The sequence below is a fragment of the Meles meles genome, chromosome 2, assembly GCF_922984935.1.
Source record: "Meles meles chromosome 2, mMelMel3.1 paternal haplotype, whole genome shotgun sequence".
NCBI classification, from domain to species: Eukaryota; Metazoa; Chordata; class Mammalia; order Carnivora; family Mustelidae; genus Meles; species Meles meles.
Genome location: NC_060067.1, coordinates 145919629 through 145932559, shown reverse-complemented (window position 1 = coordinate 145932559; position 12931 = coordinate 145919629).

The following is a 12931-nucleotide window of genomic DNA, read 5'->3' as shown; positions in this document are numbered from 1 at the left end:
GGGTGAAACTAGAAACTAGATTTCTAGAAACTAGAAATCCCTTCCCACCCCAGAAACCCTCAGTTTGTTTCATGAGATTAAGAGTCTCTTATGGTTTGTCTCCCTCCCAGTCCATCTTGTTTCATTTTTTCCTTCCCTATGCCCCACCGTCCTTCTCATTGCCTCTCAAATTCCTCATATCAGAGAGATCATATGATAATTGTCTTTCTCTGATTGACTTATTTCATGGCGTAATACCCTCTAGTTCCATCCACATCATTGCAAATGGCAAGATTTCATTTCTTTTGATGGCTACACAGTAATCCATTGTATACATATATATGTATATATACATTCATATATATGCACATATACGTATATACATATATACATATACATGTGTACACACACACTCATATATCTATCACATCTTCTTTATCTACTCATCTGTTGATTGACATATCTAGGTTCTTTTCATAGTTTGGCTATTTTGGATATTGCTGCTATAAACATTCGGGTGCATGTGCCCCTTTGGATCACTATATTTGTATCTTTAGGGTAAGTACACAGTAGTGCAATTGCTGGGTTGTAGGGTAACTCTATTTTCAACTGTTTGAGGAACCTCCATGCTGTTTCCCAGAGTGGCTACACCAACTTGCATTCCCACCAACAGTGCAGCAGGTTTCCTCTTTCTCCACATCCTTGCCAACATCTGTTGTTTTCTGATTTATTTTAGCCATTCTGACTGGTGTAAGATGTATCTCATTGTGATTTTGATTTGTATTCCCCTGATGCCAAGTGATATTGAGCACTTTTTCATGTGTCTGTTGGCCATCTGGATATCTTCTTCGCAGAAATGTCTGGTCATGTCTTCTGCCCATTTCTTGATTGGATTATTTGTTCTTTGGGTGTTGAGCTTGATAAGTTCTTTATAGATTTTGGATACTAGCCCTTTATCTGATATGTCATTTGCAAATATCTTCTCCCATTCTTTCAGTTGTCTTTTGGTTTGGTTGACTTTTCCTTTGCTGTGCAAAAACTTTTTATCTTGATGAAGTCCCAATAGTTCATTTTTGCACTTGCTTTATCTCCCTTTGGTGATGTTTCTAAGAAGTTCTGCAATTGAGGTCGAAGAGGTTGCTATCTGTGTTCTCCTCAAGGATTTTGATGGATTCCTTTCTCACATTGATGTCTTTCATCCATTTTGAGTCTATTTTTGTGTGCGGTGTAGAGAAATGGTCCAGTTTCTTTCTTCTGCATGTGGCTGTCCAATTTTCCCAACACCATTTGTTGAAGAGACTGTCTTCTTTCCATTGGACATTTTTTCCTGCTTTGTCAAAGATTAGTTGACTGTGGAGTTGAGGGTCTATTTCTGGGCTCTCTAGTCTGTTCCACTGATCTATGTGTCTGTTTTTGTGCCAGTATAATGTTGCTTTGATGATTACAGCTTTGTAATAGAGCTTGAAGTCTGGAATTGTGATGCCACCAATTTTGGCTTTCTTTTTCAACATTCCTCTGGCTACTCAGGGTCTTTTTTGGTTCTGTATAAATTTTAGGATTATTTGTTCCATTTCTTTGGAAAAAAAATGGATGGTATTTTGATAGGGATTGCATTAAGTGTGTAGATTGCTTTAGGTAACATAGACATTTTCACAATATTTGTTCTTCCAATCCATGAGCAGGGAATGTTTTCCCATTTCTTTGTGCCTTCCTCAATTTCTTTCAGGAGTAATTTATAGTTTTCTGAGTGCAAATTCTTTGCCTCTTTGGTTAGGTTTACTCCTAGGTATCTTATGATTTTGGGTGCACTTGTAAATGGGATCGACTTCTTAATTTCTTTTTAATAAATAATTTCTTAATTTCTTTCTTCTGTCCTGCTGTTGGTGTATAGAAATGCAGTTGATTTCTGTGCATTGATTTTATATCCTGACACTGAATTCCTGTATGAGGTCTAGCAGTTTTTTTTTTTTTCTGCCCATTTTTATTTTTATTTTTTTTCCATTTTATTTATTTTTTCAGCGTAACAGTATTCATTCTTTTTGCACAACACCCAGTGCTCCATGCAAAACGTGCCCTCCCCATTACCCACCACCTGTTCCCCCAACCTCCCACCCCTGACCCTTCAAAACCCTCAGGTTGTTTTTCAGAGTCCATAGTCTCTTATGGTTCGCCTCCCCTTCCAAATTTTTTTTTTTAATAAACATATAATGTATTTTTATCCCCAGGGGTACAGGTCTGTGAATCGCCAGGTTTACACACTTCACAGCACTCACGATAGCACTTACCCTCCCCAATGTCCATAGCCCCCTCCCCCTCTCCCAATCCCACCTCCCCCCAGCAACCCCCAGTTTGTTTTGTGAGATTAAGAGTCATTTATGGTTTGTCTCCCTCCCAATCCCATCTTGTTTCATGTATTCTTCTCCTATCCCCCTACTCCCCCATGTTGCTTCTCCATGTCCTCATATCAGGGAGATCATATGATAGTTGTCTTTCTCCGATTGACTTATTTCACTAAGCATGATACGCTCTAGTTCCATCCATGTCGTCGCAAATGGCATGATTTCATTTCTTTTGATGGCTGCATAGTATTCCATTGTGTATATATACCACATCTTCTTTATCCATTCATCTGTTGATGGACATCTAGGTTCTTTCCATAGTTTGGCTATTGTAGACATTGCTGCTATAAACATTTGGGTGCACATGCCCCTTCGGATCACTATGTTTGTATCTTTAAGGTAAATACCCAGTAGTGCAATTGCGGGTCATAGGGTAGTTCTATTTTCAACATTTTGAGGAACCTCCATGCTGTTTTCCAGAGTGGTTGCACCAGCTTGCATTCCCACCAACAGTGGAGGAGGGTTCCCCTTTCTCCACATCCTCGCCAGCATCTGTCATTTCCTGACTTGTTAATTTTAGCCATTCTGACTGGTGTGAGGTGATATCTCATTGTGGTTTTGATTTGTATTTCCCTGATGCCAAGTGACGTGGAGCACTTTTTCATGTGTCTGTTGGCCATCTGGATGTCTTCTTTGCAGAAATGTCTGTTCATGTCCTCTGCCCATTTCTTGATTGGATTGTTTGTTCTTTGGGTGTTGAGTTTGCTAAGTTCCTTATAGATTTTGGATACTAGCCCTTTATCTGATATGTCGTTTGTGAATATCTTCTCCCATTCTATCAGTTGTCTTTTGGTTTTGTTCACTGTTTCCTTTGCTGTGCAAAAGCTTTTGATCTTGATGAAATCCCAATAGTTCATTTGTGCCCTTGCTTCCCTTGCCTTTGCTGTTGATCCTAGGAAGATGTTGCTACGGCTGAGGTCGAAGAGGTTGCTGCCTGCATTCTCCTCAAGGATTTTGATGGATTCCTTTCTCACATTGAGGTCCTTCATCCATTTGGAGTCTATTTTCGTGTGTGGTGTAAGGAAGTGGTCCAATTTCATTTTTCTGCATGTGGCTGTCCAATTTTCCCAGCACCATTTATTGAAGAGGCTGTCTTTTTTCCATTGGACATTCTTTCCTGCTTTGTCGAAGATTAGTTGACCATAGAGTTGAGGGTCGATTTCTGGGCTCTCTATTCTGTTCCACTGATCTATGTGTCTGTTTTTGTGCCAGTACCATGCTGTCTTGATGATGACAGCTTTGTAATAGAGCTTGAAGTCCGGAATTGTGATGCCACCAACTTTGGCTTTGTTCTTCAATATTCCTTTGGCTATTCGAGGTCTTTTCTGGTTCCATATAAATTTGAGGATTATTTGTTCCATTTCTTTGAAAAAAATGGATGGTATTTTGATAGGGATTGCATTAAATGTGTAGATTGCTTTAGGTAGCATAGACATTTTCACAATATTTATTCTTCCAATCCAGGAGCATGGAACATTTTTCCATTTTTTTGTGTCTTCCTCAATTTCTTTCATGAGTACTTTATAATTTTCTGTGTATAGATTCTTAGTCTCTTTGGTTAGGTTTATTCCTAGGTATCTTATAGTTTTGGGTACAATTGTAAATGGGATTGACTCCTTAATTTCTCTTTCTTCAGTCTTGTTGTTGGTGTACAGAAATGCAACTGATTTCTGTGCATTGATTTTATATCCTGACACTTTACTGAATTCCTGTACAAGTTCTAGCAGTTTTGGAGTGGAGTCTTTTGGGTTTTCCACATATAGTATCATATCATCTGCGAAGAGTGATAGTTTGACTTCTTCTTTACCAATTTGGATGCCTTTAATTTCTTTTTGTTGTCTGATTGCTGAGGCTAGGACTTCTAGTACTGTGTTGAATAGCAGTGGTGATAATGGACATCCCTGCCGTGTTCCTGACCTTAACGGAAAAGCTTTCAGTTTTTCTCCATTGAGAATGATATTTGCGGTGGGGTTTTCATAGATGGCTTTGATAATATTGAGGTATGTGCCCTCTATCCCTACACTTTGAAGAGTTTTGATCAGGAAGGGATGCTGTACTTTGTCAAATGCTTTTTCAGCATCTATTGAGAGTATCATATGGTTCTTGTTCTTTCTTTTATTAATGTGTTCTATCACATTGATTGATTTGCGGATGTTGAACCAACCCTGCAGCCCTGGAATAAATCCCACTTGATCGTGGTGAATAATCCTTTTAATGTACTGTTGAATCCTATTGGCTAGGATTTTGGCGAGAATTTTTGCGTCTGTGTTCATCAAGGATATTGGTCTGTAGTTCTCTTTTTGTTGGGATCCTTGTCTGGTTTTGGGATCAAGGTGATGCTGGCCTCATAAAATGAGTTTGGAAGTTTTCCTTCCATTTCTATTTTTTGGAACAGTTTCAGGAGAATAGGAATGAGTTCTTCTTTAAATGTTTGGTAGAATTCCCCTGGGAAGCCGTCTGGCCCTGGGCTTTTGTTTGTTTGGAGATTTTTGATGACTCTTTCAAGCGCCTTACTGGTTATGGGCCTGTTCAGGTTTTCTATTTCTTCCTGGTTCAGTTGTGGTAGTTTATATGTCTCTAGGAATGCATCCATTTCTTCCAGATTGTCCAATTTGTTGGCGTAGAGTTGCTCATAGTAGGTTCTTATAATTGTCTGTATTTCTTTGGTGTTAGTTGTGATCTCTCCTCTTTCATTCATGATTTTATTTATTTGGGTCCTTTCTCTTTTCTTTTTGATGAGTCTGGCCAGGGGTTTATCAATCTTATTGATTCTTTCAAAGAACCAGCTCCTAGTTTCATTGATTTTTTCTATTGTTTTTTTGGTTTCTATTTCATTGATTTCTGCTCTGATCTTTATGGTTTCTCTTCTCCTGCTGGGTTTAGGGTTTTTTTCTTGTTCTTTCTCCAGCTCCTTTACGTGTAGGGTTAGGTTGTGTACTTGAGACCTTTCTTGTTTCTTGAGAAAGGCTTGTACCGCTATATATTTTCCTCTCAGGACTGCCTTTGCTGTGTCCCACAGATTTTGAACCGTTGTGTTTTCATTATCATTTGTTTCCATGAATTTTTTCAATTCTTCTTTAATTTCCTGGTTGACACATTCATTCTTTAGAAGGATGCTGTTTAGTCTCCATGTATTTGGGTTCTTTCCAGCTTTCCTCTTGTGATTAAGTTCTAGCTTCAGAGCATTGTGGTCTGAAAATATGCAGGGAATAATCCTAATCTTTTGATACCAGTTGAGACCTGATTTGTGACCCAGGATGTGATCTATTCTGGAGAAGGTTCCATGTGCACTAGAGAAGAATGTGTATTCTGTTGCTTTGGGATGAAATGTTCTGAATAGATCTGTGATGTCCATCTGGTCCAGTGTGTCATTGAAGGCCTTTATTTCCTTGTTGATCTTTGGCTTGGATGATCTGTCCATTTCAGTGAGGGGAGTGTTCAAGTCCCCTACTATTTTTGTATTATTATTGATGTGTTTCTTTGATTTTGTTATTAATTGTTTGATATAGTTGGCTGCTCCCACGTTAGGGGCATAGATATTTAAAATGGTTAGATCTTCTTGTTGGACAGACCCTTTGAGTAGGATATAGTGTCCTTCCTCATCTCTTATTATAGTCTTTGGCTTAAAATCTAATTGATCTGATATAAGGATTGCCACCCCAGCTTTCTTCTGATGCCCATTAGCATGGTAAATTGTTTTCCACCCCCTCTCTTTCAATCTGGAGGTGTCTTCGCGTCTAAAATGAGTTTCTTGTAGGCAACATACTGATGGGTTTTGTTTTTTTATCCATTCTGATACCCTGTGTCTTTTGATTGGGGCATTTAGCCCATTAACATTCAGGGTAACTATTGAGAGATATGAATTTAGTGCCATTATTAGCCTGTAAGGTGACTGTTACTGTATATTGTCTCTGTACCTTTCTGATCTACTACTTTTAGGCTCTCTCTTTGCTTAGAGGACCCCTTTCAATATTTCCTGTAGAGCTGGTTTGGCGTTTGCAAATTCTTTCAGTTTTTGTTTGTCCTAGAAGCTTTTGATCTCTCCTTCTATTTTCAATGATAGCCTAGCTGGATAGAGTATTCTTGGCTGCATGTTTTTCTCGTTGAGTGCTCTGAATATATCATGCCAGCTCTTTCTGGCCTGCCAGGTCTCTGTGGATAAGTCTGCCACCAATCTAATATTTTTACCATTGTATGTTACAGACTTCTTTTCTCGGGCTGCTTTCAGGATTTTCTCTTTGTCACTAAGACTTGTAAATTTTACTATTAGGTGACGGGGTGTGGACCTATTCTTGTTGACTTTGAGGGGGGTTCTCTGCATCTCCTGGATTTTGATGCTTGTTCCCTTTGCCATATTAGGGAAATTCTCTCCAATGATTCTCTCCAATAAACCTTCTGCTCCCCTCTCTGTTTCTTCTTCTTCTGGAATCCCAATTATTCTAATGTTGTTTCGTCTTATGGTGTCACTTATCTCTCGAATTCTCCCCTCATGGTCCAGTAGCTGTTTGTCCCTCTTTTGCTTGGCTTCCTTATTCTCTGTCATTTGGTCTTCTATATCACTAATTCTTTCTTCTGCCTCATTTATCCTAGCAGTGAGAGGCTCCATTTTGGATTGCACCTCATTAATAGCTTTTTTGATTTCAACTTGGTTAGATTTTAGTTCTTTAATTTCTCCAGAAAGGGCTTTAATATCTCCAGAGAGGGTTTCTCTAATATCTTCCATGCCTTTTTCGAGCCTGGCTAGGATGTTCAGAATCGTCATTCTGAACTCTTGATCTGATATATTACCAACGTCTGTGTTGATTAGGTCCCTAGCCTTCGGTACTGGCTCTTGTTCTTTTGTTTGTGGTGATTTTTTCCGCCTTGTCATTTTGTCCAGATAAGAGGATATGAAGGAGCAAATAAACTACTAAAAGGGTGGCAAAGACCCCAGAAAAATGCGCTGTAACCAAATCAGAAGAGACCCCAAATTGTGGGGGGGAGAAAGGGGATAAAAACAGGTTCTGAAAAAAAAAAAAGAAAAAAAAAAAGAAAAATTTAAAAAATAAAACAAATAAAAAAATATAAAAAAGAAAGAAAAAAATATATATTTAGATGAACTAGTCAAAAAACGTTAAAAAAGAAAAGGGTAAAAGTTTTAAAAAATTTAGCAGAAGAAGAAAAAAGAAAAAAGAAAAAAAATTGAAAAAAGAAAAAAAAATTGAAGTAGCTGCAAGACTAAAGAATCATGGGGAGAAAGCCATGAGTTCCGTGCTTTGCTTTCTCCTCCTCTGGAATTGCTCTGCTGTCTTAGGAATTGAATCTGCTTTCTCCTTGATAGATGAACTTCGTCCTGGCTGGATATTTTGTTGATCTTCTGGGGGAGGGGCCTGTTGTAGTGACTCTCAATCCCGCCCGAGGCGGGATTGCACCGCCCTTACCGGCGGCCAGACTAAGTAATCGGCTCGGGTTCGCTTTTGGGAGCTTCTGTTCCCTGAACGCTTTCCATAGAGTTCCGGAGGACGGGAATGAAAATGGCGGCCTCCCAGTCTCCGGCCCGGAGGAGCCGAGAGCCTGGGGCCCCACTCCTCAGTGCGCCCCCAGAGGACAGCACCCAATCACTCCCGTATCCCCAGCCTCTAGCCGCGCTCCGAGCTCACCCAGCCCGCGACCAGTTCAAGGTAACCCCAAGCTGAGAGTTCAGTCCTCGGCTCTGTCTCTGCAGCTGGCTTCTCCGTTCTAATACCTGCGAGCTCTCCGACACTCTGACACCCCCGATCCTTCTGTGACCCTGCGGGGCTTGGGGCCACGCTGACCCCGCATGGGCTTCACCCTGGTTTAGCCTCTGGAGCAATGTCCCTCAGTGGAACAGACTTTTAAAAGTCCTGATTTTGTGCTCCGTTGCTCCGCCGCTTGCCGGGAGCCGGCCCCTCCCCCCGTCGTTTTAGATTCACTTCTCCGCCAGTCCTACCTTTCAGAAAGTGGTTGATTTTCTGTTTCTAGAGTTGCTGTTCTTCTTCTCTTCGCTCTCCCGTTGGATTTGTAGGTGTTTGCAATGTTTAGATAAGCTATCGAGCTGATCTCCTGCTACCTGATGTAGTCTCAGGCTGCTACTTCTCCGCCATCTTGACTCCTCCGAGGTCTAGCAGTTTTGGAGTAGAGTCTTTTGTGTTTTCCATAAAGTGTCATATCATCTGTAAAGAGTGAGAGTTTGACTTCTTCTTTGTCAATTCGAATGCCTTTAATTTCTTTTTGTTGTCTGATTGCCTAGGCTAGGACTTTTAGTACTATGTTGAATACCAGTGGTGATAGAGGACATTCTTGCTGTGTTCCTGACCTTAGGGGAAAGCTCTATTTTCCCCCCTTGAGAATGATTTTCTCTGTGGGTTTTTCATAGATGGCTTTGATGATATTGAGATATGTACCATCTATCCTTACACTTTGAAGAATTTTGATCAAGAAAGGATGCCATACTTTGTCAAATGCTTTTTCAGCATCTATTGAGAGTATTATATGGTTCTTGTTCTTTCTTTCATTAATGTATTATACCAGATTGATTGATTTGTGGCTGTTGAACCAAATCTTGTAGCCTAGGAATAAATCCCCCTTGGTCATGGTGAATAATTCTTTTAATGTACTGTTGAATCCTATTGGCTAGTATTTTGGTGAGAATTTTTCCATCTGTGTTCATCAAGGTTATTGTTCTGTAATTCTCCTTTTTTTTTTTTTTGAGTCAGACTTTATTTATTTTTTCAGCTTAACAGTATTCATTGTTTTTGCACAACACCCAGTGCTCCATGCAAAACGTGCCCTCCCTATTACCCACCACCTGTTCCCCCAACATCCCACCCCTGACCCTTCAAAACCCTCAGGTTTGAGAATTCTCCTTTTTGGGGTCTTTGTTTAAGGGATCAAATAATACTGGCTTCATAAAGTGAGTTTGGAAGTTTTCCTTCCACTTCTATTTTTTGGGACAGTTTAAGGATTATAGGTATTAATTCTTCTTTAAATGTTTGGTAGAATTCCCCTGGGAAGCTGTCTGGCCATGGGCTCTTGTTTCTTGGGAGGTCTTTGATGACTGCTTCCATCTCCTTACTGGTTATGGGTCTGTTAAGGTTTTCTGTTTCTTACTGGTTCAGTTTTGGTAGTTTATATGTCTCTAGGAATGCATCCATTTCTTCCAGATTGTCAAGTTTGCTGGTGTATAGTTGCTCATAATATGTTCTTATAATTGTTTGTATTTCTTTGGTGTTGGTTGTGATCTCTTCTCTTTCATTCACGACTTTATTTATTTGAGTCCTTTCTGTTTTCTTTTTGATAAATCTGGACAGGGATTTATCAATCTTATTAATTCTTTCAAAGAACCAGCTCCTAGTTTCATAGATTTGTTCTACTGTTCTTTTGGTTTCTATTTCATTGATTTCTGCTTGGATCTTTATTATTTCTTTTCTTCTGCTGGGTTTAGACTTTCTTTGCATTCTTTCTTCAGCTCCATTAGGGATAGGTTTAGGTTTTGTACTTGAGACCTTTCTTGTTTCTTGAAAAAGGTTTGTATTGCTATATAGTTTCCTCTCAGGACCGCTTTTGCTGTGTCCCAAAAAATTTGAACTGTTGTGTTTTCATTTTCATTTGTTTCCATGATTTTTTTTTCAATTATTCTTTAATTTCCTGGTTAACCCATTCATTGTTTAATATGATGCTCTTTAACCTCCATGTATTTGAATTCTTTCCAAAGTTCCTCTTGAAATCATTATTAGTTTAACTAAAATTTTCAACCTGAACTGGTATATCTTTTTTTTTAAAGATTTTATTTATTTATTTGACAAAGAGAAATCACAAGTAGGCAGAGAAGCAGGCAGAGAGAGAGAAAGGGAAGCAGACTCCCTGCTGAGCCTGATGTGGGGCTCGATCCCAGGACCCTGAGATAATGACCTGAGCTGAAGGCAGAGGCTTAACCCACTGATACACCCAGGCACCCCTGAACTGGTATATCTTTTAACTGGTGTATCTTTTAAATGAATTAATGGCCATAATAGTTGATCTAATCATATGGCTAAGGAGAGTCATAGACAAGTATCCAGATATTATTTTTTTCCCAAAAAGTACCTCTTCTGGGAAGAAAACGGATTTACTCAGGTGACTGAAACACAAAGACATGAGGAGATATTTTCTTATTGTATCCAGAATTTGAGCTGCTTTTTTGACTTCCAGTGAACACACCTAAATAATTCAAGCAATCCCTGATTCAAAACAGACTTCAGCCATCCTCTAAAGCAGAAATAACCTGAAATTTAAAATATAAATAACAACATATATGAAGAACTGAGTCAGAAAATAACCTCATAAGGAATTCCTGTAAATGGTTTCTATCTGCTATTTTTCTAGACCAATTAAATTCATACATATGTGATAGTTCACATTAAATACTTATTGATTAGTGTAATGCATTAAAAACTCTTAGAAAATATAACCTGTAATCATACATATCTTTTTAATCATATGTATTTTTATTTATGTGCAAAAATTGAAGGAAACATAAAATTTATGAAAACTCTTACTTAAGGAAATAATTAAACTACATGTGGACATAAGAGTATATAATAATTAACATTTATCTGTATATAGAAAATCTTTAGGTATAGGAAACTATACTTGCTCTACTAGAGAAAAACAGCTGTCAAGAATTAATGACTTGTTTTCTTCAATACCTGCATCTAGAGAAAATCCCATAAGTAAGTGGAAAAGGAGTTATTTCCTAGCCCCAACTGTCACTTCCTACCCTCTACATCTTTATCCTCTTTCCATCTAACTTGCAGAAATAGAAAAATCATAGAAAATCATAGGAAAATCATAGAAAATCATCAGGCTTATAGATTTCACATCACTCACCATAGCACATACTCTCCCCAATGTCCATAACTCATACACCCTATCACAACCCCCCACCCCCGAGCAACCCTCAGTTTGTTTCATGAGATTAAGAGACTCCTATGGTTTGTCTCCCTCCCAACCCCATCTTGTTTCATTTTTTTCCTTCCCTATCTTTCACGAACCACCACCCTGCCTCTCAAATTCCTATATCAAAGAGATCATATAATAATTGTCTTTCTCTGACTTATTTCATTCAGCATAATACCCTCTAGTTCTATCCACATCATTGCAAATGGCAAGATTTCATTTCTTTTGATGACTGCATAGTATTCCATTGTGTATATATACCACCTCTTCTTTCTTCATTTATCTGTTGATGGACATCTAGATTCTTTCCATAGTTTGGCTATTGTGGACATTGCTGCTATAAACACTCGGGTGCACGTGCCCATTCAGATCACCACATTTGTATCTTTAGGGTAAATACACAGTAGTGCAATTGCTGGGTTGTAGGGTAGCTCTATTTTTCAACATATTGAGGAACCTCCATACTGTATCCCAGAGTGGTTGCACCAGCTTGCATTCCCACCAACAGTGTAGCATGTTTCCCCATTCTCCACATCCTCACCAACATCTGTCATTTCCTGACTTGTTAATTTTTTCCATTCTTTTTTTTAAGATTTTATTTACTTATTTGACAGACAGAGATCACAAGTAGACAGTGAGACAGGCAGAGAGACAGGCAGAGAAAGGGCAAAGCAGGCTCCCTGCGGAGCAGAGAACCCGATGTGGGGCTCGATCCCAGGACTCTGGGGTCATGACCTGAGCCAAAGGTAGAGGCTTTAACCCACTGAGTCACCCAGGTGCCCCTAATTTTTCATTCCTACTGGTGTGAGGTGGTATCTCATTGTGGTTTTGATTTGTATTTCCCTGATGCCAAGTGATGTTGAGCAGTTTTTCGTGTGTCTGTTGGCACATGCAGAAGAATAAAGCTGAATCATTTCCTTACATCACACATGAAAATAGACTCAAATGGATGAAAGACCTCAATGTGAGATGGGAATCCATCAAAATCTTTGAGGAGAACACAGACAGCAAACTCTTCGTCCTCAGCCACAGCAACTTCTTCCTAGAAACATCACCAAAGGCAAGGGAAGCAAGGGCAAAAATAAACTATTAGGACTTCATCAAGATCAAAAGCTTTGCACAGCAAAGAAAACAGTCAACAAAACCAAAACACTGTATTACTTCTAATGAGACCACAAAAATGCTATGTCCAATAATCAAGAAAGAAAATAAAGGGATTCAACCAGAAGTCAGCATGGCAACAAGAAAATAGTATTCAGAATTTGATACTTCATGTGAATTAACGTCAAAGCCAAACAGGAAAATAAAAGGCTCTAAGTACTACTGTATATATGATTATAAAGCCACATTAATATGGATATGAAAATGTGATTTTTTTCCTTATTGTATCAATGTAGTTAAACTGCAACTATGTTTTCCTAAATTTTCTTCCTTGTGTGGATTCAGTTTAGGGTTGGCCACAAAAGAAATTTGCATAAGATTTGGAAGGCTGAAGGAGCCATTATGTTCTAAATGTGTGAATCCCAAGGACCCCAACAGATCACACATGTTCTCACAGTGTTCCTTCAGCTCTTGCCCAAACTTCTCCTGTAGTTCTTCAAGTTCTGGACCAAGTT